The sequence below is a fragment of the Quercus robur genome, chromosome 6, assembly GCF_932294415.1.
Source record: "Quercus robur chromosome 6, dhQueRobu3.1, whole genome shotgun sequence".
Lineage (NCBI taxonomy): Eukaryota > Viridiplantae > Streptophyta > Magnoliopsida > Fagales > Fagaceae > Quercus > Quercus robur.
Window position 1 is genome coordinate 9,820,675 of NC_065539.1, and position 25,346 is coordinate 9,846,020.

Genomic DNA, 25,346 nt, shown 5'->3' on the forward strand with positions numbered 1-25,346 from the left:
TAAGTTTGGTCTTGGCCTTGGTCTGATTCTCCACCAAAAAAAAAAAAAAGGGTTTGATCTTGGTCTCCGGGAAAAGATCTAAATGTGGCTTTCTTCTTTGACAAACACTTCATTTTTTTTTCCAAGCTAAAACATGGTTTCGCTATTTAGGATAATGTTAGGTCTTGGTCTAGGGGAAAAGATCTAAGAGTGGCTTTCTTCTTTGACAAACACTTCACCTATTACTACTTTGGAATTGCATCACAACTGGCGGTCACAATTTATATTTATATTGTTCTTAAACTTCTTGCTTGTATCGAGTTGCAATACATTTAAGACTTCAGGTCGACAAAGTGTGTGTGAAGATACATAAAACGTTTTCATCAAATCTTTAGCGAATAGCAAGCTCTATCCTTCTAGCTAGGCTGTCGATTTTGCTTCAAATTTTAAAATTACATTTTTTATTTCAACCAAATACACAAAATATTAGTAAATTTATTCCTTTGCCGTCTGAAAAGCATATTATTGAACATTTTCCCTTCTATACACTACTTAGAAATAATAAAATTAGCCAAAAATCATGTAACTCAACAGGTTGACATCTCAGACATCTAAAATTCAAATCCCTATCTTACTATAACTATCAAATTTAAAAATAATAAAATGAACCAGTTACGGCAATTATTCCACTCAGAATGATAATTTAGTTTGGAAAAGTACTTAAATCCCATATTCCCACGACCAAGGTTAAAAGGGGGAAAAATTGTTGAAACATATTCGCCCAAAGGAAATTTAGAAGGAAAAAAAAAAAAAAAGGGTTGAAGCAAATAAGTGATGTCTTCATTATGATGTTTTCTCCTGGTTGTGGTGGAATTTAAGAGGTCGAACTGAAGGGAGCATTATAGAGTAACAGTAATTATGGAAACCACAGAAGGGTCCCAGACATTATGTTAAAACAATTTTCTTCTCTAAACTTTGATGACTATGCCATTAGCATCCTTTGCTACAACTGCTGTGAGGAAGTCTGAAGTAGCTGCATCGATGTTAACTTTGATCCATATAGAAGGGGGGTGGCTGCCACTTTCCAAGAATCATAACTGGGAGCTAGTTTTCTCTCAACTGCCATCAACTTGGTATAGGAGGATAGGTTTTGGTGGATTAGATTGACTGAGGGCATGATATTAGGATGCTTGCCTTGGAATAGAAGATTGTTTCTCGTTTTTCAGATTTTATCAATTACAAAGGCCATGTTGAGCGAGATAATCCACTGATCATCTGAGGGGCACTCTGGACGGTTCTAAAATCAGCTTAATGATACCTTTGTGGGAATTGATGTTCTGTTCATCTGACTTGAAGCCCTAATAACTTCTTGGATCCTAAATAATATTATCATAAATATTAGCAATCCAAAATAACAATTACACACAAAAGTACAAAATTTACATGGAAAACCCTTTCTCTTTGAAGGAAAAACTATGGGACAAATTCTGAATAATTTCACTATTATCAAATCAATTACAATAATTCTTGTAATATATGTCTCACGGTTAAAGAAAAATCTCTTATTTTTCTTTACTTTCACACACAGACACACACTAATTAATTATCTCTTTCAAAGAGAGTAACACTTTACTCTCTCCTTTTTATTTTCTTCTTCATGCACAACTCAATCTTGGCTGTCTTCTTTTTCTCTAAGCAGTAATGCTTGTTATAGCTCAAATTCTTGTGTTCCTCCCAAGCGAAAATCTTTTTTTTTTTTTTTTTCTCTCTTGGTTTCACACTTTATTTTCCCTCTCCTCATAGGGAGGACCCTTGGGCCAAAAGTCATCAAATTCTTTGTAGTATTGTCTATTTATAAGACTCTTTTCCTATTCACTCTTGAACTAAGAATACATTACCTCTTTAACAAGGAATATCTTCCCTCTTGGACTAGGAATACATTACCTCTTTAACAAAAAATATACTTCTTTCCACACCAAGGAATAGTCTTTCCTTCTACAACAAAGAAGCCCAAATTAATTTTTCCTTCTTCAACTAGGAAATCTAATTGACTTTCCAAATCACAATTGGAATTTGAGGCAATTTCCCAACACAACTAGCATACCAAATTGCCTTGACAAATTGGCATGGGAGGAAAAGATGCATGGGTGATTCTTGTTCTTGTTGACAAAGAACACTATTAGCCAAGAGCCCATAAACCTACGAATTATATGTGTTTTGATGAGTTTATTCTGCTTAAAAAATAAGTTGTACTTAGAAATGTGAGATTTTAACATACATAATAACATAAACCCAAAAAATTAGAAAACAAGCACAACCAAGCATGCTTTTAGTGGTGATGGCCAATGGGCTTATCTATTTTTATTTTTGTATTGCTTGAAAAAATTTAATTCCAAAAAGGGTAAAATTTAGCTCTAAACTGGTCTAAAGTTATCTTTTTCAACCCATTACATAACAATTGTTGATACTAGTTTTTGCAAATTTGTATCCAAGAGGCCATGAGGAGAAAAGCCCAAGAAAGCCCCAAGAGATGGGTTAGAGTATGAGAAAAGAGATGGTAATAGGCCAATGCACAAATAAGGTCCAAGTGATAGCCTAAAAAAGAAGAGTATTTTGAGAATGAAAAATAAAGTCCAAAGGTAGGCCCATGGGCCCCTTTTGGTAGTGGTGTAATAGGAGGCTCTTCTTGAAGAGTAAGGTTGAGAATAAAGATGAGTAATAGGAAGCCCTTCTTGAAGAGTAAAATGGGTATTAGAAAAATCCAAAGGTAGAGAAACAAAATGGAGCCCAATAAGTGAGGCCCAGCAGAGTAAATTAAGAGAAAATAAACGTAGAAGGGCTAGCAGACTCAACCCAATGTAGTGAATAAATGAAGAGAAGGGAAAGTAAAATGGGTTAGCAAGCCCAACCCAATATATGGCAGAAAACCCATGCAAAACCACTACGGCAGGAAAAGCACAAAGAAACAAGACAAAGTCATAGTGGCAAGAAACGCATAAAGAAGAAACAAGACAAAGCTACAATGGCAAGAAACGCGTGAAGAAGAAACAAGAAAAAACTACAACAACAAGAAACACATGAAGAAGAAATAAGACAAAGTCATAGTGGTAGGAAACGCATGAATGAGAAAGAAGCCAAAGAACAAAAAGTGGAGCAACTGAAGCCTTGTCAACTTGCAACCTAACCAATTCAAGGGAGGTAGGGCCCATAGCTGAAGAAGAACAAAGGGTGTGTTTGGGTAGAGGAGGGAAAATACTTAGTTTTGGTATCTTGCCAAGACCTCTTTTGGGAGATACTTTGCTGGGAAAGTATACTTACCAAAATGGATAAGAAATTGATGAGAACCATCTGATGCATGTTAGAGAGTGAGGACAAGAAAGATTAATGAAGGTTTGCCATTAAGAGAAAGAGAGAGATAGTGGTATTGTGGCTGGATTGGCTTTTGCCCAAAAGTGGAAAGAAATTCATCACTAAGCAAGTAGTGGGACTAAACCCATTACAAGTGGCCAGAAGATAGTGGGAGTGAACCCATCTGCATACGACTAGAATGATACGTAGTGAGTGTGGGTTGAATGCCTACAACAAACAAAATAGCTGCTGAAAGTAAGGGCAAAAAGGAAAAATCACTTAGGATTGATCTTGGGTATAAAAGGAACAGCACCCATGAATATGGAACAGACAACAATCATGAGAAAAGGGATGGCAACAAGAATGAGAGAACACAATGACAAGGATGAAAGAACAGAGAGAAACATCAACAATGGTGTGGAGAACACAATTCCCAAGGGAATTAGAATAGTGCGTTGAAAGTGAAAGAAGAGAGAAAGAGGATTAGAAGTGTGATAACATGTACTATGTAAATTTTAGAATTTAAGAACAAGATAATGTACCTTGGTGCGGTAAAATTCAAAACAAAATATTAGAAGTACTTGAGAAAACTTTTAATCTTCAATTCAATTCCACTTTATGCCCAAGAAGTGTGGTCTCTCAATTAGTTTCCAAGGGAGAATAATCGAGTGGCTTCACTTACACATACACATCATTTCACAATGATGTCTCTCTTAAAATAAATTTTTGTATGTTTCTCCCTTTATAACTAACTGATTATCTAATTAGGCTGGCCTATTGGGCATTTCCAATTGGGTTTTAGTATGTGGCTTGGAGTGAGACCAAAATGAACTAATAAGATACTAGCTCCAATAGGCCTTGGGCTTTTCTATCAACTCTTGACAAGTCTAAAGTTACCATTAATTATATTTAATACCACTATATAAATATAATTGCACCCTAAGCCTTATTACTAAATTATATCCCAAGACTTTATTATATATGCAACCTGTTCATAAAATATTCATAGTAATACAAAATCATGAATGAAGACTGCCACTTTGTAGATTACTACATCTTAATCCTTAAGTACCCGGTTTAATTCTTTAAAGTTATTCATCATATATTTATGAAATCTAATTTCATAAATATATACTTTAGTAATTTCTTACCAAAGTGATTAGGCCTAACTCTCTGAATAACTGAACTCATTAAACTTATCTCAAGGGAATATTTTATATCTCCGTTAAGAGATTATGAATTCCATCTTAAAAATATATGTTTCATCAATACCAAATGTGACTGCCCAATATACTGAGGTTTTGACCATTACTTTAGATCTTAGTCCTGATATATCAAAGCAACCTACACTCCATGATTAGGTCCATTATTCTCTTAGGATTACGAGTTCATATAAATAGAAGTCATGAGATTTATTATTCATTTGACAGTTGTTAAGAGAATAATAAATCTCACGGCGGTATGGTTCAATATGTCTTAACTCTTGAAACATATCAACATATCAACTAGAAGTCTCCACTTCCATGATCAGGATAAATCATCTTAGTTGATATGTTATAGTCTTCGCAGATGAAATGCCTAATTTCATCACCGACTACGAACTAAAATTCTGAGTTTACAAAGAACTTGTGATTTATATATTCTGTGACTTTTCACTTAAATCATATACTATGCATTTCATGGATTATATGATAATGTCCGAATATTCATGTTACCATTATTTTAGATAATAATAAAACAACTTTATTAATTACAATATTAAGTCATACATAATATCATATATATAATAACGTACATAGCATTATATAATAGGATTTAAGGGCACTAATCCTAACAATTGTTACTCTCATATGTGGGGACTTTCTCCAACCTGCTGACACTTCTTTACATAGGTAATCTCTTAAGGAAGTCAGAAATCTATATTCGAGTTTGTGTGTGTGTGAAGTGGGATTAATTTGGTATATTCTTTGCAGGTACTGTAACCGGAATGACTGTTCCAGTACTTTATATGAAGTATGAGGATAATATAAAGAGGCAAATGGAATGGGTGAAGGCGAACTCAAGAAGATTCTATGACATGATTGATGAGAAGGTCGTAAAGAACATGAAGAACAAGATCGTCAAAGTAGAGAAGGAGAAGGTTGAATAGTTTCTTTACTTGCAAAAGTCGCGGTGTACCGTGTATATTAATATGTAGATAAATACCATCTTTACGTTATCATCAGCAGCATCGTTAATTTCGAGTGTGTGTATAATGGTATAAGTGTAACGCAATATTAATCATAAGCATAAAAATGGTGATAAACAAGAATAAGGTGGTCTGTGAGCTTTAAGGCAAGCTTTTCCCCATCTTTTGTGATTGTAATTAAGGGTGCTCAATAAAATATTGAACATCAAGAAAAGAAGCAATCGCATAGTGGTTACATCCAATGTTCAGTTCAAACCTGTTACGCACCGTTGAGTTCACAAAAAAAAAAACTTTAGAAACTGAATAGTTTAGTAGAATAATATTTATTATATGCGAGATTATAAACAAACGGATCCGTGGCGCAATGGTAGCGCGTCTGACTCCAGATCAGAAGGTTGCGTGTTCGATTCACGTCGGGTTCAATTTTGTTGTTTTTATTTTATTTTTTCATGGGCCCCCCAATAGCTATGATTTATGAAACTGAGATGGGCTGGGTTTCTGAACCCCGTGGGCCCAATAGCGTTTATTGGAGAAGGATTAAGGTGGAGAAAGTTAACAACAACCCAAATTCCAATCCGGAGTCTTGTGGCCGAAAAAGATAGCCCAACCCTCTCCAGAAAATTGACCCAAATGCTCCAACCTTTATGGAAAAAAGAGTGTCTGAAATTGTAGGGTAATTACTAATCTATATATAAAATAATAGGTGAAGCAGAGAGAAACTCAAATTGCAATTCCAAATTAGAACTCTAATTTTGTGCTATGTGTCTACATCTATGTGGCAATCAGATCATAATTATCCTTCCAATTGTTCAATTAGAATTTGAAATTGAAGTTAAATTTTGCTCCATGTAGCTAAATGTATGTGGACCCATTTTTATTAAAACCACTTTTATGTATCGGGTCAAGTGAATTACTGTGCTAATTAAGTTTTTTCTTGATTTTGCAGTCAAACGTGAAAACCAAAGAGACTATTTTTATACCCAATCAACCTACAGCTAAACCAAAAAAAAAAAAAACCCCAAATCCTCTCTCTCTCCCAGCAACATTTGCATTTGAAAACAAATGCAAAATTGCCATCGTTTTTTGCCATGGAAAATGCAGAATTCCAAAGCTTCCAACTTCTTCTAAAGGGAAGCAAGTGTTGTTGTCTCTAAGTTTCGAACAATCTCCTCTTTCACAGGTACTTCTCTTTACTTTCGCTCTCTCTTGATCTCCTCTTTCACAGTAAGTGTTGCTGTTTGTAAATGGGAATCGAGGGTGGGGGGGGGGGGGGGTGGGTTTCTTTCAGTATCAGAATAATTTTAGAATTTAGAGATTTCAAAGATTGATTCACGAAATTGTATTAATTGAGATTTTTTTTTTTTAAATAAGTTTAGGATTTCAAGTTTGGAAAAGGTAAAATTTTTGCAATTTTGGTCTCTCGCAAAGAGCCTTTGACTGTCTTAATTAAATTCAAGGTAATATTAAGCTTTGCTTTTCAAAAATATTTCTAGATATTGTTTGGAGCTGTGTGAGGTGGAGAAGATGGTCCCATGGCGAAGGGTTCTTGGAAGCAAGAAGACAATCCCTAGAGAGTCCTCGAATTCTAAAGCGGCATTGGTGGCATAGATGTTTACCAACATAATTTTGGTAACCGTCCCTATCAGCTTTTCCTTTTCCTCTTTTTCGCTAGAAAATATTACTTCTGCCTTTTATTTTTCTTTCAAAAGTACAACTTATCAACATAATATGCACCTAAAATACTGTAAATGCATTTTTAGTATTTTTGTAGCGTTTTGACATAAAATCGTCTTCCCAATTGGATTTAGTTTTTTTTTTTTTTTTTTTTTTTGGTCTATTTTCTAGCTTCAATTTGCATTTGGATTTGTGTATTATATCCAGTGAGGAAAGAAATTTTACGTTTTTGGTGGTAATGAAGCGGTGGTGTTTTGGTTTTTGTAGATACAGGAACCAATCCAAGGGGCCAAAAATTCTATCTTTGGCATAGATTTCCTTATTTTTCTTTTTTTTTTCTTCCCCTCTGATTCCAATGTTATGCTGTTTCAATTGGTTTTAATTAAGGTGGTGGTGTTGTCATTGAGGTATTGAGAAATGAGAGCCAATTGAATTTGGTATGAGAACATAACAGTAACTTTTGAAATAGCTTTATTCTTGGTGTTGTGCTAGAATGCCATTAGTAGCAATCTAAGGTGGCTATGCTCATATTTGCTCTTTAGATACAAAGAAGTGTGGAAGATCAATTTGTTTTGGTTGCAAACTATGCAAGTGAGCACAACTTATGAAGTAGCAATCTAAGGGGCCTATCTGATTGAGTGTTTTTTTTTTTTTTTTGTTTGATAAATGAATTGAAAGGTTATAGGTTTGGGGTTTTATTTAATCGTCAAAGCAGCCTAAGGCCGAATCTAATGTCATAGGACTACTCCAAGTCGAATAATTGACTGTAGAACAGTCTCAACATTGTGTGGGTTCCTTTTTTTCTTTTATTATTATTATTATTATTTATTATATATTTTATTGTAATATTTTGAGTTACCACTTTTATTGTAACGCTTTGAGCTATGGTAATGGGCCATATATATATTTGAATTGGGCTTATGACTATATGGTTTTGAAGTTTAAGAGAATTGGAGATTTAGTTTAGCCTGCTTAGGTGTGCGTGGCTCATTCCTTTCATGAAAAGAGACTAATTTTTGTAAGACCTATTACTTTTAATGTTGTCTACATTTCTCTTTCTTTCCTACTTTCACAACTACAAGTTTTTAGCTTGCAATTGTTATGGTTTATGATTGTATTGTTATGGTTTATGATTGTTGAGTACTCCTACCATGAGTACACTAAACTCTATGATAAGTGAATCATTTGATTTATCTTTTTTTACTCCCATGTGTTGATAAGATATGTTTAATGTATTGCTACAGCCTCTTCCAAGCAGTTTCCGTACTTAAGAAGTTGTGACATGGGAGATTCAAGAAATATAATGAAGCATCTAACTCAATACATCTATGAGCAATTACTCAACTAAATCAAGACAATTTTATTGCTATTGGATGCAATTTGTATGATCGCATTTATGATTCTTATTGGGTGGTATTTCTCATCTATTAGATCCAAATAAATGTAACTTTAAAGTTTAACTTTTGCTTCTTCTTTTTTTGTACTTAGTTCTTTTTATTTATAAGTTTTGTATCATCTATTTTAGTGAAGTAGGCCATAAAAAAGTATTTGTGATCTTTAGCTAATTCAAGGGTTCAACCCAATGTTATTTTGACTCATTGAGGTCCCCAGGTAATCGGGTGAAAATGTTTGGTTTGTTAATTTTTCAATATTTTTTTTTTCCTATTTTGGATTACAGAAATCACTAAGCCTTTCCCTGTTTTCTAATATCTGTGTTCATAGTTTTTTTTTTTTTTTTTTTTTTTTTTTTTTTTTTTTTTGTCTCTCTGATTCTAGGAATTGAAGTTGCCCTCGAATTATGAAGTTCTCCTTTGGAAAGTATTCGATGATTGTACTAAGGTATTGCTCTCTCTATCTTTGTGTGTGTGTTTGTCTTCCGTTTGGGTGCTGAGAAAGTGTGTGAAAATTAAAAGTTTCGAGTTTTTAGATATGGTTTTTGATTGGTTGTGATGGGGTTTTCATTTATTAGGAAATAAATACGGCCCTGTGATGGGGTTTTAGTTTATTAGGTTTTGAGAAAATGAGGGGTAGAAAATAAATTTTAATTTAGGAATTTTAGACTTTATTTTAATTAATTGAGAGGGGAATAAAATTATTTGGTTTTGTTGTGATAAAGTTTTGGTACCTCCCTGATATGGTTCTCTGGCTTATTTCCTGTTTGGATTATTCATATTATATGATTTTCTTGATATCGATTTGTTTCTGATGGATTTGTTGAAAAATTGGCTTTATGCAGAGAGTTTGGCTGCATAAAAGAACAGGTGGTCTTTGTTTGTCTATTGCTTCAAAAGGGTTAGCAATCACCGAGATAGGTGATTGAAGATATTGGAATCATATCCCAACTGAAGAATCTAGGTGAAATTCGTTCAATTTTTTAACCCTCTTTTTTTAGTTTTTATGTATTGATTTTTCAATGGAAATGGGAGAAAAATTGTATTTTTCCTTTTTTTTAAATCATCATTTGTGAAATTATGTTAGTTTATGAGAATGTTGTGGGCTAAAATTTTCCAATACTTTTTGTAATACCCAAAAGAGAAAAGGGGAGGAATGGGGTTAAAAGTGGTGCTAAATTGGGTTTAATCTATAGAAACAATAAGAGATATTTCTTTTATTTTAACTTTTTATATGCTTCTTCATACCCTCACACAAATTATGATACATACCTCAAAGGCTCTAACTAATATTGTCATATAAGTTTTAGTTTGGTGTGATTCATTGTGGTTCCTTGGAATAGCAGATATGGTGTTTGAAATTGACATGAAAGTTTTAGATTTGTGTGTTTTAAGCTTTTATGTGGTTTGTAAATATTTTTTTACTTAGGTTTGTTTCTGTGTATCATTTTTTGTAGGTTCTTGCTTGGATTTTTTTTTTTACTTAGGTTTGTTTCTGTGTATCACTTTTTGTAGGTTCTTGCTTGGAACAAATCAATAAATGCTTTAAAAATAAAATGACCTTAGCAGATTGTTAGTGAGATTAGTAAAGGGCAAACTATTGAAAGCCAAAACCGTAGAGCACTCCACTACAGAGTGTACTATGCAAGCCATAGTCCAGGTATAAATTTTATAAATGCGTTTTTTTTTTTTTTTTTTTTTTTTTTTTTTTTTTTTGTATTTCATTGGGTTTGTTTATGTGAGGAATAATGGTTAATGGGTGTTCGATTAATTATATATTGAACTGAATTTACAATGATGGGCATGGATATCTAATGTTATCTACACTTTTTTGTGTCAATTGTATTGGATTCAGTTGCCAAGGTTAGATCTTTTTGGGTCCTGTTTATTGTGGTTGTTTTAGTGAGGAATAATGGTTAATTATGCATTGAACTTAATTCAAAATGATCTATACTATAGACATTAAGTACATTTCTGTTGTGAATTGATGTGGACTTGCCGACCAGTTATGCATGGCATCATAATTCAGCTTCCAAATCGGTTTGTAACAAAATTGTAATAGAACTTATAATACCTAGAGCAATTTTCATGTGAATTGGAATTACAGGAGAGGACACATTATATGAGTTTGTAATAATACTATTAATACTGAATAGAGACAAGTCGAAAGGGACTATTCTTTATAAAGGTTGCCTTTTAATATAGTTTCTTGATGGTTTATATATTATCTAAATTACAGACCTATTATCTTGCCATTATGTAATAATTGTGTTCATTTTTTGTGTTAGGTTTCATCAAACTCTTGACAAATTCGGTGCTATAACTATTTTTTACAGTGATATTTTGGATTCGTTTAATTTTCAGGTGGCTTATTAGAAATAGGCCCTCAAAGATTAAGAACAAGTGTCCCATCATAATATTATTTACAACAAACCCTTGATGAATATCCTCCTCAATGTACTGACTCGACTTTGAAGATTAGTCTCAAATGTTTAGACAATGATGTTATACAAACTCATTTGGATATATTTGCACTATTTTCTAAATGATTTTCACTATAATAAATTGTTATTATTTGTTTCACCTTATTTCTTAGTAAGTTATGATGTCAAAGTAAGTCAAGTTTTAATTGCTTTGAAGATATTGCATTTTTGCATGCAAAATAGAGAAGCATTCTAGAGAATTCCCTTCATTCAAACTCATTTGAACGCAATGGAAGTAATAAAAGTGGTGGTTGCTCATTTCATATGTTCCTCCAAATGGTCTATTGGAGAATGGAAGTACATACGTGATGTGAAAACTGAATTGAGGTACAAGCCATATCATATAAGGTTTGCTAGCCTGCTCGACTAAAATTGTGCTTATTTATCATCTCCTCTTCCCCTTCTCCTTTCATATGCTTTATCTTACCCCACCACTCATTCTCATCAACAACTTCCATCTGCACATAAATATCATTTTCAAACCACAAAAATGGAACAAAATATATATATATATATATATATATATATATATATATATATATATATACTGCTAAGTTTTGTTAATGAAATTTTCTGGTTAATAATATGAATTTAGACTTAACTGAGCCTTTTAAATATAAATAAATTCATGATTAATAATATATTCATTCCTACATACTAGTTACACTAGTAGTAGCGAATGAGTTATTTTGACCTGTTCCAGAACACGCTTTACACTAGCAAGATCTTGAGCCGCTTTTTGTCCTTGAAAAATGATAGATCAACGTGTGGAAACCGAAATAAAGTTGACGTTTTTTCTAAACTTTAATTCCTTCCCCGCTGTTTCGTAATGAGTTGAAATCAAACTTCGTCAAGCTCCTCTTATTTCTCTCATAATGTTTGGGAACCTTCCCTTCCAGACAATGAGTTTGTCTAGATAGGAAAATCTTATTAAGTGGCACTTCTAGATTTTGCACCTGGCCACGCCAGTTGTAGCTATTCAAATCTTTATTTCCAAGTAATGTAGTTGTACCGTGAGCAATGACGGAGCTATACTTAGGAACTATACTTGGACTTGGGGGCAGTGGCCCTCCAATTTTTTCAAAATTTTTTTTAGTGTGTGTATATATATATATATTTATATATACATTAATTTTAGTAATTTGTTTCAATAAATTTGCACTTTGTCCCCTTAACAATATTATTGATCTTTTTAAAGGCTATATAAAATTTTATTGATCTAGAATTCGAAATAAATTTAACAAGCTCAACAAAAAAATTTACCAACAACAAACTTAAGCCTTAACAACACCCAAAACAAACCCACCGCAAAACACAAACAAAACATAAAATAAAATGAAAAATTCCTAAACTAGTTCTAAGTAGTCTAAGTGAACGCTCACGCACATACACACAAGACACCCAAAAAAAAGTTAAAAAAAAAAAAAAAACTTAACTTTCTAAATTGAGAAGTGCTACGTTGACAACATTGTCATAACAAATCATACGCGATAAGTTGTTATTGGTTCTAATTTGATTCCATAACTTAAATTACTTTTTTACCCACTCATAACAACTAATAATAACCTGTCACTTACGATTTGTTGTGAAAATATTGTAGATATAATATTTTTCTTTTAGATAAATACTTATTTGGAGTTAAAAAAAAAAATTGTTCGTACTTTGCCCCTAACTCCAAGTTTTGGCTCCGACCCCTAACCATAAGTATGTAATACAATCCAGGAAATTTCAAAGAGAAATATAGTAAAAGAGTTAAGACCAAGTTCAAGTCAGTTCATACTGTAAGATGTTTCATAATACTAGCATATATCAAATGAAAAAACGAAGAAACTTCTTAAAATTACTTCCACTTTCCTGTTATAAATGTGGTTTTTGTGGCAAAGAAATGATTGTGGGTACTTTTTGTTGCAAAAAAAAGTTCACAAATGGAAGCTATAACAGGATGTATTGGGGAGGCAGTTATTGGAAATGCAGCCCAGGGAGTTTTGCATGTTACAGGTAGAGAGCTTTTAAATTCAAATCCATTCTCAAACACCTTGAAACCTCGATTGTTTCTGCAAATTCAGCCATAAATGAGGTTTACCATTTAGACCAAGACCCAGAAAATGTTTTAATGGATGAACTACATATGTTGATCCAAGAGTTAATTAAAGCAAAGCAGCTTGTTGGTAAGTGCTCGAAGGTTTCTTGGTGGAACTACTACAAGAAGTACAGGTACTCCAAGAAGCTACTTGAATTGGATGGTTCTCTTTGTAGCCTGCAGATTCAAATGGATTCGCAGATTAAGAATTTCAAGAATGTTCAGCGGATTTTGGATGAGATAGGAGCACTGAATAGAAGATTGGATCAAATGGTACCAGAACAAAGCAATGAAAGTAATGTTTTTCTTGTGGGTTCTGGATTAAGAAGAATTGTCCAATCCATGCCAGGGCAGATCATTCTCTACTTGAGTTCACTTATTTTGAGGTTCCACAGATGGGAACATATCAAAGGTTAACAGTCAGCTTTTACCCATGTAAAGAATGTTTATATATAATAGTACTAGAAAATATAACAGTGGGGTGTGGTAGCTGCATTTAATAGATCATGTACCATTCATGTTTTGTATTCATCTAATAGATTAATCTCTTTTTATCATTTATAATAACAATGCAAAATCCACAAGTCAAAGGATTGATGTTGTAATCAATCGTATTTTATACAAATTAATAAAGTGCTCATAAACCAGCAACTTTTAAATAAATGAAGCAACATTCTTAAAGCTTCATCATGAGGCGTCCATGATATTGCAGTTTCGTACTATCAAGCCTAGCAATTAATTAATACACATTAAGCAGAAAGCTAAATAAAAATGGAAATTTGATGTGGTCAAAAAATTCACATCCTAGACATGGATCAATATTACAATCGGCTTCTTGTAAAGACGGAAACTATCTTTTAGAGGGTTTTTTGTTTTCGTTTTTGTTTTTGTTTTGGATAAGTAACTATCTTTTAGAGGCTTTAGAATAGTATAAGGTGAACTTGCCAAAATTCAAGTGATTAATTAAAGAATTATTAAATTATGATATAATTTCATCAGGCAGACAATTACATTTGTATGAAACAGAAATCATGCCAGCATGTTACGTAAGGCTTCTGTTGAGTATAGTTATGCAGTTACTACCATTTAAGAAGCTCAGAGACCAGAACACAGAGATAGATAATCAAAGAGTTTGAAGATAGTTTGACAAATTCTTATTTCAACTCACCACCTCGCCCAAGTCCTTGATGAACAAAAGGTTAATTTGGTTATCATTTATGATCTCCCTGAGGAAACTGGAAGTCCATCAAAGCCGGTCTATTAGGTGTACTTGCATATGTATATATGATGGTATATTGGTATGGCAGTGCATTTTGGTCATAAAGGAGCTGTGCGGTAATAGGGATGAATTACATATAACATTTTATTATTATTTTTCTTTGAAATGTGTTTTTCTTGTTTATTTTACTCACATAGTCACATGTGACATGATTTTTTTTCTGCGTTAATATACTCATGTGACATGTTATATATTTGTATTATTTAATCATGATATTAATTAAGTAATTTTGAATTAATGATTTGAAATGATATAATATCATGTGAGGTAAACTTTGGTGTGTGTACATATATATATATATATATATATATATATATATATATGTAGGGTGTCTGAGGACCAAAAATGATTGAATATGAAGTAGCACACATGATTCCACCCGCAAAAGTGTATCCGACCCAAGGACTTCATCGACCCGATCGAGAAGGGAAGGAGATGCGAGATAGCATTGTATGAGAACCTGCTTAGAGGAAAAAGGACCATGGAAAGGGGCTAAGATGGTGGGAGTGGGAGGGAGCTTCCTGTAAAGGTATACCTTCCCCCTTTGCATGGAATGCATTGCAACAACCTTATTAGCTAGCAACCCCTTCAACCACCTTCAACGAAACTTTGATGGGACAAGTGTCCTAAGAAAAGTCCTGAGGCATACAGGTAGAGGGTTAAGATGCAAAGAAGAAGGGTATATAAGGGAGGGAAACCTCCTAGAAAAGATGGACATTATTCCTTAAGAATTAAACAAGCAAGAAAGTGAACAATGCATTACTTGGTATAAAACTTGTATCAATCATATATAAGAACAAAATCTCGGACTTGCCGAGGACAGCATTATTCTCAATCACTACTTGAATTGTCTTTTTTTGTTAATTTTGGTTCTTTGGCCTTAGACCTGAACTTAGCCCAAAATTACACTAGAATTGTTTTCCCACTCTTTATAGAAATTCTATTATTTGGGCTTGGTTTGAAGGACAAGGCAATACTGTTCTTAGTGGGCTTGGGCCATCAATTTCCAAGTACTTACAATTGGCGCCGCCTGTGGGAAATCTACTTATAGTTTTCCTAAGTTATGGCTAACCTAGAGCACAATAGGGAAGAATTTGTTGGTTCTCAGCGTGAGGATCACTTCGTTAATTTGGAGTGAAGGAGGGATAGGGAGTACAATCCCACACCTAGTGTTAGAGTGGAAACACAACTTATAGAGCGTACTGAGAGGAGTCATTCAAGAACTGGGAGCCATGTTTCGCATGAGCAAGAAATGCGGAATTTGAGGCTGGAGATTAATCATTTGTGCAAAAAGTTGTGTCGAAGGGAATGTGACAGGAGAAATTCTACACTCCCATTAAGTGAAGTATTCGAGGAAATAAGGGACCAATCCTATCAATGGAAATCCATGACCCCTCCTAGTGAATCTTTCTCTGTATCCTCACATTCAGATAAGTTAGAAAAGCATAGGAAGAAGCGGGGAGAAAGCTCATTCCCTCGGAATATGTGGAATGATGCAATGAGCAAGGCCCTTCACCAAATTTGAAAGTCACCCTTCACAAGGAGAATTAACAGAGCCAAGCTGCCTCATCACTTTACACAGCCTACGTTTACCATTTATAATGGGAGAACCGAGCTTGTGGAGCATATGAGCCATTTCAACCAAAGGGTGGCTGTTCATTCTGAGAATCAGGCTCTTATGTGCAAGGTATTCCCTTCTAGCCTCAGGCCTATGGCTATGCGATGGTTTGATGCATTGGAGGAGGGTTCAATAAGATCTTTTGAAGAGTTGACCCGAGCGTTTGGAGCAAGGTTTGTAACGTGTAGAAGAGTTCCTAAACCCTTGGATTCTCTACTATCCATGGCAATAAGGGAGGGGGAAACTCTAAAGACCTACTCGGATAGATATTGGGAAACATTTAACAAAATAGATGGAAATTTTGAAGATGTGGCCATAAGGACTTTTAAGGTGGAGCTTCCAACAAAGCATGATTTGAGGAAGTCATTGACAATGAAACTTGCTTGTAGAATGCGTTAACTTATGGATCGCATTGATGAACATAAACGGGTCGAGGAAGATTTGACCCAAGGAAAGGGTAAGGCCAAAGTCTTCCCCAAAAAGAGGGATCCTTGGGCAGGAGGATATAATCATAATCGACTTAGGAGGGATTTTTCTAACCAATCATCAGGAGCTAGCGTGCAAATGGTCAGCTCGGTGTTTAAGGAACCAGTTTATTAAATCATCGAGAAAATAAAGAATGAGTCATACTTCAAATGGCCCAATAAGATGGGTGAAGACCCATCTAAGCGAAACCAAAGTCTTTACTGCCACTACCATCAGGAAAGAGGACATACGACTGAGGATTGCAGAACTTTGCGTGACCACTTGGGTCAATTGGTGAAGGCAAGAAAGTTGAATTAGTTTATGCATCAGCCCGCAAAATAGGTAGGACAGCCTGAGGCTAGGTATCAGAGAGACGGGGCTCCTTGACTAGCCCTGGGTACAATTAACGGGATTTTTACCACACCCAGGGGTGATGTTGGTTCATACTCGGGAGTTATGTCTGTAACTTCAAACTCAAAACTGGGGAATCAAGCTTAAGTGTTTAAAAGGGCTAAAGTGGTGGCATCACCAACCTTGGGCTTCTCAGAGGAGGATAAAGTGGGAACATTCCAACCTCATGATGATGCTTTAGTGGTAACCCTTCGGATCAGGGGGTATGATGTGAAAAGGGACCTTATGGACCAAGGAAGTGGAGTTGAGATTATGTACCTGGATTTGTATAAGGGGTTGAATCTCAAACCCAAAGATTTGGAGAAATATAATTCACCCTTAGTCAGATTTAATGGAAGAATTGTAATCCCTCGCGGAATGATTAGACTACCTGTGCAAGCTGAGGACGAGGAGGTGCAAGTAAAATTTATTGTGGTAGAAGCCTATTCCCCTTATACTGCTATTTTGGCGAGGCCTTGGCTTTATGCTATAGGGACAATGTCGTCTATCCTACACTTGAAGGTCAAGTATCCCATGCAGGGATGAGTTGAAGAGTTAGTTGGAAGTCAGGTAGTGGCTAGACAATGTTTGGTGGCTGCTGTTAGGCAACACTCACTGGATTAAGCTCCAGTTGAGAGGGAGTAGGTCCCATAGCAACTAACTGGTCTCGAGGTTGAACTTGGGACTGAGTCACAAGGATTACTATTTGAAGAGTTGGAAAGGGTTATGATCGGTCAGGATGAAGATAGGTACTTTCAGGTTGGGGCTCAGTTACCCCCTATGGAGAAAACATAGCTGGTGGAGTTTTTGAGGAATAATGGGGATGTCTTTGCATAGAGTACTTATGATGCGCCAGGGATTGACCCCGAGTTTATATGTCATCGGCTAAATGTAAATCCTGGTGCTGCACCAAGGAGACAACCAACCCGACGCTCTTAGAAAGAGCACGCTGAGGTAGTAAAGGAAGAGGTGAATAAACTTAAGCAGGTTGGGGCAATCAAGGAAATCTTTTATCCTGAATGGTTGGCTAATACTGTAGTGGTGAAAAAGAAAAACGGGAAGTGGCGCGCGTGTGTGTAGATTTCACGGATTTGAATAAAGTTTGCTCAAAGAACCCTTCCCTTGTTCCTTGGATTGACTAATTGGTGGATGCGACGGTTGGACATTCTCAAATGAGCTTCTTGGATGCTTTTCAGGGATATCATCAGATACCTCTGATGTTGTCAGACCAAGAAAAGACTACCTTCTAAACTCCCATGGGCAATTATCACCATCGGGTGATGTCTTTTGGTCTAAAGAATGCATGGTCCACATATCAAAGAATGGTGACACGAATGTTCGAAGCGCAAATCAGGAGGAATGTTGAGGCATACATTGATGATATGGTGGTAAAAAGCAAGCAGGTCTCAGAGCACTTGAAAGACCTAAAAGATGTATTCTCGATGCTTAGGAGACATAAATTATGTCTAAATACATCTAAGTGCTCTTTCGATGTCAGCTCGGGAAAATTCTTAGGCTACATGATTACACACCGGGGAATAAAGGTTAATCCTGACCAAATTAAGGCTATTAAAGACTTGCATCCTCCTCAGAACCCCAAGAAAGTACAAAAGCTGACAGGGATGACAATTGCTTTGAATAAATTCATTTCTCAGTCAGCATATCAATGTTGGCCATTCTTCCATCTCCTTCATAAGTGGAAGAACTTTGAATGGATCGAGGAGTGTGTAGTAGCCTTTGAAGAGTTGAAGCAATACTTGTCACATCCTCATGTTCTCTCTCGACCTGAGAAGGAGGAAGTATTATACACTTACATAGCAGTCACAGATCATGCAATAAGTTTGGTTTTGGTTAGAACAAAGAATAGAGTGCAGAAGCCTGTCTATTATGTTAGCAAATCCTTACAGGAGGCAGAGACCCACTACTTGCCCTTAGAGAAAGCAGTGTGAGCCATTATACATGCTACGAGGAAGCTTCCTCATTATTTCCAGGCGTATACTGTTGTAGTACTCACGTAGCTCCCTTTACAGGCATTGTTACAGAAGTCTGATTATACAGGTAGGATTGCTAGATGGGGGACCATGCTCGATGCCTTCAATGTTAAATACTTGCCTCGTATTGTTGTAAAAGGGCAAGTTCTGGCAGACTTCACTGTAGAGTTTACTGAGGATGTTGCGGGAGACGAAAGGCTAGGACCAAGTGTTTTGGTGGCTTCGGCCTCTTCTACCACAACTTGGGAGGCATACACAAATGGAGCGGCAAACCAAAAAGGCTCTAGAGTGGGGATTGTGCTGGTGACCCCCGAGAAGTTGGTAGTGGAGAAGTCCTTGTGGTTAGGCTTTCTAGTTACAAACAATGAAGCTGAATATGAAACTTTATTGGTCGGGATAGCGATGGTTGGCAGGCTTGGAGGGGAAGTTATAGAAATATATTCGGATTCACGCTTAGTAGTTGGGCAAGTCAATGGAGAATTTGAGGCTAGAGATCAATGAATGCAAGGGTATCTCATCAAGGTCAAGCATGCCCAATCTTGTTTTAAAAGTTTTGCCTTAAGGAAAATCTTGAGAGGACAGAACTCCCATGCAAATTCGTTGGCTATGCTGGCCACCTCGTCGGGATCAGGCCTACCTCAGGTCATAACTGTAGAGGATTTGGTAGCTCCTAGCCATGATGATCAGCTTTCTGTTAGAGTGCATGGTATACAGGTTAGGCCGAGTTGGATGGACCCTTTGGTTTCATTCTTAAAGCAAGGTTTATTGCCCAAAGATAGAGGTGAGGCTGAGAAGATACATAGGAAGACATCATGGTATTGGCTTTTAGAGGAGCAAAAATTGTATAAACGCTCCCACTTGGAATCGTATCTACTGTGCGTTCATCCAGAGGCTGTGGAGCCCTTATTGGAGGAGTTGCATGAGAGAATTTGTTGAAGTCATACTGGAGGAAGGTTTTTATCTCATAGAGCCCTCATCTGGGGGTATTGGTGGCCAAGTATGAAGAAAGTTGCACAAGAGTATGTTCGAAAGTGCGATCAATGTTAGAGATACACTCTAATTATCCATTAGTCGGGAGGAGTTTTGAATCCACTCACTAGTTTTTGGCCATTTGCCCAGTGGGGTTTAGACATAGTAAGCTACGGGTAATAGAAAATGACTCCTCATCGGAACTGATTACTTCACGAAGTGGGTGGAGGCCAAGCCTCTTTCTAACATTAGGGACATAGATGTGAATAGGTTCATTTAGAGGAATATTGTTACCAGATTCGGGATTCCTCATACACTGATCTCGGACAATGGACTCCAATTTGAGAGTAAGGATTTCAGGAGGTATTGTGGAGAGTTAGGTATCAGGAATAGATAATTTACTCTGGCCTATCCACAGGGAAAGCAGAAGCAGTTAATAAGGCCATAGTATCTAGGTTGAAGAAAATGTTAGACGACGTGAAGGGAAGATGGGTGGATGAGTTACCCCATGTGTTGTGAACATATCACACCACATCCCAAAGATTAATAGGAGAAACCCTATTTTCAATGACTTACAGATCCAAAATGGTCATAGCCCTTGAAGCAGGCTTCCTAACCTTGAGAATTGATTAGTTTAGTGTAGAGGAGAATGATCACTTACTTTCAACGAGCCTGGAATTAATCTACGAAAGAAGAGAAGTAGCTATGGTCAAAATGGCATATTATCAGCAAAAAATTAGGCAATGGTATGATAAAAGAGTTAAGGCAAGGCCATTGGCACATGGAGATTTAGTCTTAAAGAAAGTGGTGGGGACGGCGAAGAACCCATCATGGGGGAAGCTAGGTCCTAATTGGGAAGGCCCGTACAGGATAACTTTAGTAGTGAGCACTAGGGCTTATTACTTAGAAGACTTGGATGAGAATGTAATCCCACGTCCATAGAATGTAAATAATCTACGTAGGTATTATTATTAATAATACAAGTTCTATTCGGTTCTCATCTATTTGTTGATTGGTTTTTTCTTTTTATTTACAAGTGGATCATCATTGAATTCAACCTAAAGACTAAGTGTTAAATAGAACATCGGTCTTGTTTGACTCCTTGGATCACAGGCCTTGGGTAAATTAACTTTTATGTGAAAATTGGCTAAGTATTAAACAGAACCTCGGCCTTGTTCGACTCCTAGAGTCGCAGGCCTTGAGTAAATTAACTTTTAGGTGAACAGAGGCTAAGAGCCAGGTGAGTCTTAGTCTTATTGGACCCCTCGGTTTGGAAGTCCAAGATGGATTCAATGGCTGAGCAAACTTAACCTTAGGGAAAATGAAGTTAAATCCCTAGCGTTTTAAGTAGAAGTCTATCCAAGCTTAGTGGATATGCTTAAAAGTTGAAATTAAATTTTAAGAAATTTAATGTATCTAAAGTCACATACTTGTATCAGAAGAGTACGAGAAAATACTTAATAAAGTAAAAAAGTAAAAATTATGCAAATAGGAGGGAAATAAAAGTGAAATATATTCGCTCAAGTTCAGGTACAGATTACAAAAGAGGGTATTAGCTAAACCTAACCCTTATCAAAACTAATCTATACTCTATGTTTGAAGAAGTCAAGCAGTGACCTCCTTCTCTTTGTCTTTATTCTTCTTCTTCAATTGTTCTACTTCAACAACCTCCTCTGATTCTAACTCCACTATGGGTGTGGAAGTTGGCTGTTCTTTGTCTTTCCCAAACGTAGGCTTAGTGGTTGAAGTTGTGGTAGACTTAGGCACCGAAGAAGTAGAGCTCAGGTTAGGAGGAGAAAGGGCAATGCTTGGAGTGAGGCAAAGAGCAGGAGGATAGTATACCTTGTCAACTCCCCTCAAGTCGAAGTTTGCCTCAACTCCTATAATGTTAAGGGCTTCGCTCTAGACTTCTGCACAAAAAGTACGAGCAACATCCCTGAGCTGAGCAGTTTTTGTCATCTCAGCATTATAGGTAGCCTGTTCAGCCTTTGCCCTCTCAGCATCTTTTGTCCTCAAGCAGTTTTTGCTGCTGCTTAGTCTTCTCCATGGCCAAGGCCAGTTGCCTTTTGAACTTTTTAAAGGAGATTCGCAACTCCTTGGCCTGCTTTTCAAGCCTTGCCAAGGTAGCTTCGGCGTTTTTGCACCCTTTTTCAACTTCGGCTAAGTGAAAAAGGGCATCTTTAAGCTTTTTCTCAGAGTTAGCAAGGGCTTTCTCGGAGTGGGTAAGCTTGCCTTCTGCTTCGCGAGACTTAGATAGGGTATGGTTTACCCACTCCTTAACAACGAAAGACTCTTGCACTGCTTGTAAAAAAAAAAAAAAAAAAATAGTGCCAATGATTAATCAAGTAGATAACGGAAAATGATGGTAAGGCAAGAGGATGGAATTTAACCTTTGCAAGGTCTCTCTTCAGTGAGAGGAACACCTCACGTTTCCTCAACCCCTGAAGCTCTTGCATATCCTTAGAGAGTAGAAGAGTCTTCTCTAAGCATTCAAAAACCAACCCTGACCTTCCTTTCTGGGGATCCTTAAGGGATGCTTCAGAGGTCACAGGGTCTCCTGAGCTGAGTACAAAGGTAGGATTCCATATGGTCGGTTTAGGACATTGCTCTCCTTTGGTGCCTTTGTCGGTCCTAGGAGCAGCACATTTCTTTTGATGAGCCTTTGTAATTCTGGTCTCTTTGGTGGGCGATTGTTGCGTAGGATGGGGGATCTTTCCTTCTTCGGAGCCCTTAGCTGTTTTTCCCCTTTTCCTTTTCTTTTTGGTAACATCTGCAGTGGCGGCATGAGTTGGGGCAGGAGTTGGTGGCCGAGGTACTATAGGCACTGAAGGGGAATCACCCCCAGCATGATCAGTGAGTAGTGCCAACAGATCAGAAGTTTTCTCTTCTAGAACTATTTCTTCTGGGATGTTTGATGCTTCCTGGCTGGTACTAACCTGAGTGGTAGTAAGGTGACGGTGAGTGAGGGCTGGGGAGTCTTCGGGATCTTCTTGATAGAAGACTTCGAAATCTTTGTCCAAATCCTCCTAAGTAGGTTTGGGTGCGTGTTCTTCCTACTCGATGTCAGAAGGGATAGGTTGCTCTTGGGAGTAGAGCAACTTGGCTGCAAGCGGAGCTGGCAATTGGGCATCTTGGGTACTAGATGGAAGAGGCTTAGTTAGAAATCTGGGAATAGCTATGTCAATTAAGGCTAGCCTCGGATCCTTTGCCTTAATCAAGTGCTTGGGACTTTGGAAATTGTTGGAGATGGGCTTGAATCCGAGGATCTTTGACTTGAGGATTCAGTTGAGGTCTGCAAAATTCACCAAAATTTTGTTCGGATCAATGTGGAACTCGTTTGCAGAGGAATAAAAAAGCTATAAGTTACAGAATTATTTATTGTATGCAAAAACAACAAATTATGGGAAAAGGGATGCCCTAAATTAGTCTAAAGATCTTGGGAACCCCACCTAGTTCCCCATCTTTGGTAGGGCAGTGTAACCCATAGTGTCATTCACCCGAGACAATGAGGCAATCTTCGTCCATGCCCTTATTCGACTCAGGTATACAAGAAATCAGCCTAACAGAAGGAACTCTACACTTAAAGTAATAGCCTGTCTCTTTTCCCTTCTAGCTATTATATGACCAATTTACGTCATGCCACGTAAGGTTAGTTCCCATTTTTTGGTTTATCATATCCACACTACCGAGGGCCCTAAAAAGATTAGGAGAACATTGGGTTGGGGATAACCTAAAATTAATAAGGAAATCCCTAGTGACCCTACCCATGGGGATTTAGGGATTTCCATCCCATCTTCTATGAAGGTGATCATAGGTGTACGGCACCGAGATCCTAGGCCCATACAAGCCCTGGGCCCAGTCCCATACAGGCCCTGGGCCCAGTCCCACACAGGCCCTAGGCCGAGTCCCATACCGGCCTTGGGCACAGGCCCAGCAGAAAGGTCCAGTTATCCCGCGCCCTTCTTGGAGCTTCCTTAATGTACAAACAAGCGTAGAGTATTGAATTCCAAGAGGTGATCGGTCAAACGTTCCCGGTAAAATATATGAACTGTTCCCGGGAAAATGTGATATTCACAGGGAACTGAGTTGCCGAACATAATCGGTCAAGATGGAGCCAAGTTCCAAGATCATAAATGCTGCACCGCCCTCTCACCTAAACATCCACTTTAATCAGATAATATTGGACCTTCAGTAGCACTAACGGTGGCTGTAATCATAATCTCCCCACTAACCTTGGCTATAAATAGAAGAAAGTTAGGAGAAGAAAGGGTTCAGAAAAATTGAGAGAAAACAGTTAAGAAGAGAGTATCAACTGAGTGTTGCTTTGAGTCTCTCTGCCGAGAACGACCCATTGTAGGAAATCCTTAAGCCCACTACAAATAAATTGTGAGCCCAAGTGATCTAAGGCCCAGAAGTCTTGTACTTGGTTCCTACAATTGGCGCCCACCGTGGGGCCCTCCTACGAAGCCGTGGTTCAACTGAGACTCAAACGAAAGGAATGTTTGAGGAGCGTTCAGGAGAGCGTGCGCCGAGCGGCTCCATAGGATCTTCTCGGGGGTCAACGTGGAGGGAGAGAAGGCAGAAACGGTGGGAAGATAGGGAGCAACCAAGGGGGGAGGAAAGGTCCGGATTGGGAGAAGGGTCGGCTCAGACACACCGGACGGTTTCCGGCGTCTCGGCGCATCGGCAGCATGATGATAGAGACCGAGAGTTGGAGCGGTTGCGCAGACTGGTAAAGGATTTAGAGCTGGAAGCGAGGGATCAGCGACATGAAAGGAATCGCAACCCCCAGCAAAGGAGAAATCAGGGTGAGGGCTTCAGCCGATCTGGTACGCAACGATCCAGAGACCGATCGCGTTCCCAAGAGTCACACCGGTAACCACGGGGACTACGTCATCAACGAAACCGCTCACGGTCGCATGGTTATGATGACCAAGGATCAGAATCGCCGGAGGAACGACTGCACCACAATGCTGCCGTGGATGCCATGAGCCGAGCCTTGTGGATGGCGGCCCGGTCTCCATTCTCCGATAAAATTGAACGGGCCCCACTGCCGAGCAGATTCACGCGACCGCCATTCAATTCGTATGAGGGGAGGACGGACCTCGTGGAACATGTCAGCCATTACATCCACATGATGTCTTTGCATGCGCACAACGATGCATTGATGTGTAAAGTATTCCCCTCTAGTCTCGGCTCTACCGCACTGAGATGGTTCAATGGGTTGTGGAAAGGTTCTATACACAGCTTCGCCGAGCTGATTCAGGAATTCAGCAGCAGGTTCGTGACATGCAGCTGAGTGCAACAGCCGGTCGACGCATTGCTTTCCATGAAAATGAGGGTCGGGGAAACCCTTCGGAGTTATACCAGCCGATACTGGGAACTCTACAACGAGATTGGTGGAGGAAACGAGAAAATTGCGGCAAGCACCTTCAGGATGGGGCTCCTCGAAGATTCTGAATTGCGGGAATTGCTGACGAGAAGACCCCCG

General features: G+C 37.6%; 2 long non-coding RNA genes and 1 other non-coding gene across 3 annotated transcripts; all 3 read left to right on the top strand.

The window, feature by feature from the left end:
- Positions 1-5,865: 5,865 nt before the first annotated feature.
- Positions 5,866-5,937, top strand: TRNAW-CCA (transfer RNA tryptophan (anticodon CCA)). The gene has a single exon. It is a non-coding gene; the product is annotated as a tRNA-Trp (tRNA).
- Positions 5,938-6,554: 617 nt separating this feature from the next.
- LOC126689639 (uncharacterized) lies at positions 6,555-7,629 on the top strand. The gene is made up of 3 exons (XR_007644562.1): positions 6,555-6,695; positions 7,009-7,144; positions 7,457-7,629. It is a non-coding gene; the product is annotated as an uncharacterized LOC126689639 (long non-coding RNA).
- A 1,803-nt stretch (positions 7,630-9,432) lies between these two features.
- Positions 9,433-10,378, top strand: LOC126689640 (uncharacterized). Its single transcript, XR_007644563.1, has 2 exons — positions 9,433-9,544; positions 10,096-10,378. It is a non-coding gene; the product is annotated as an uncharacterized LOC126689640 (long non-coding RNA).
- Positions 10,379-25,346: the final 14,968 nt, after the last annotated feature.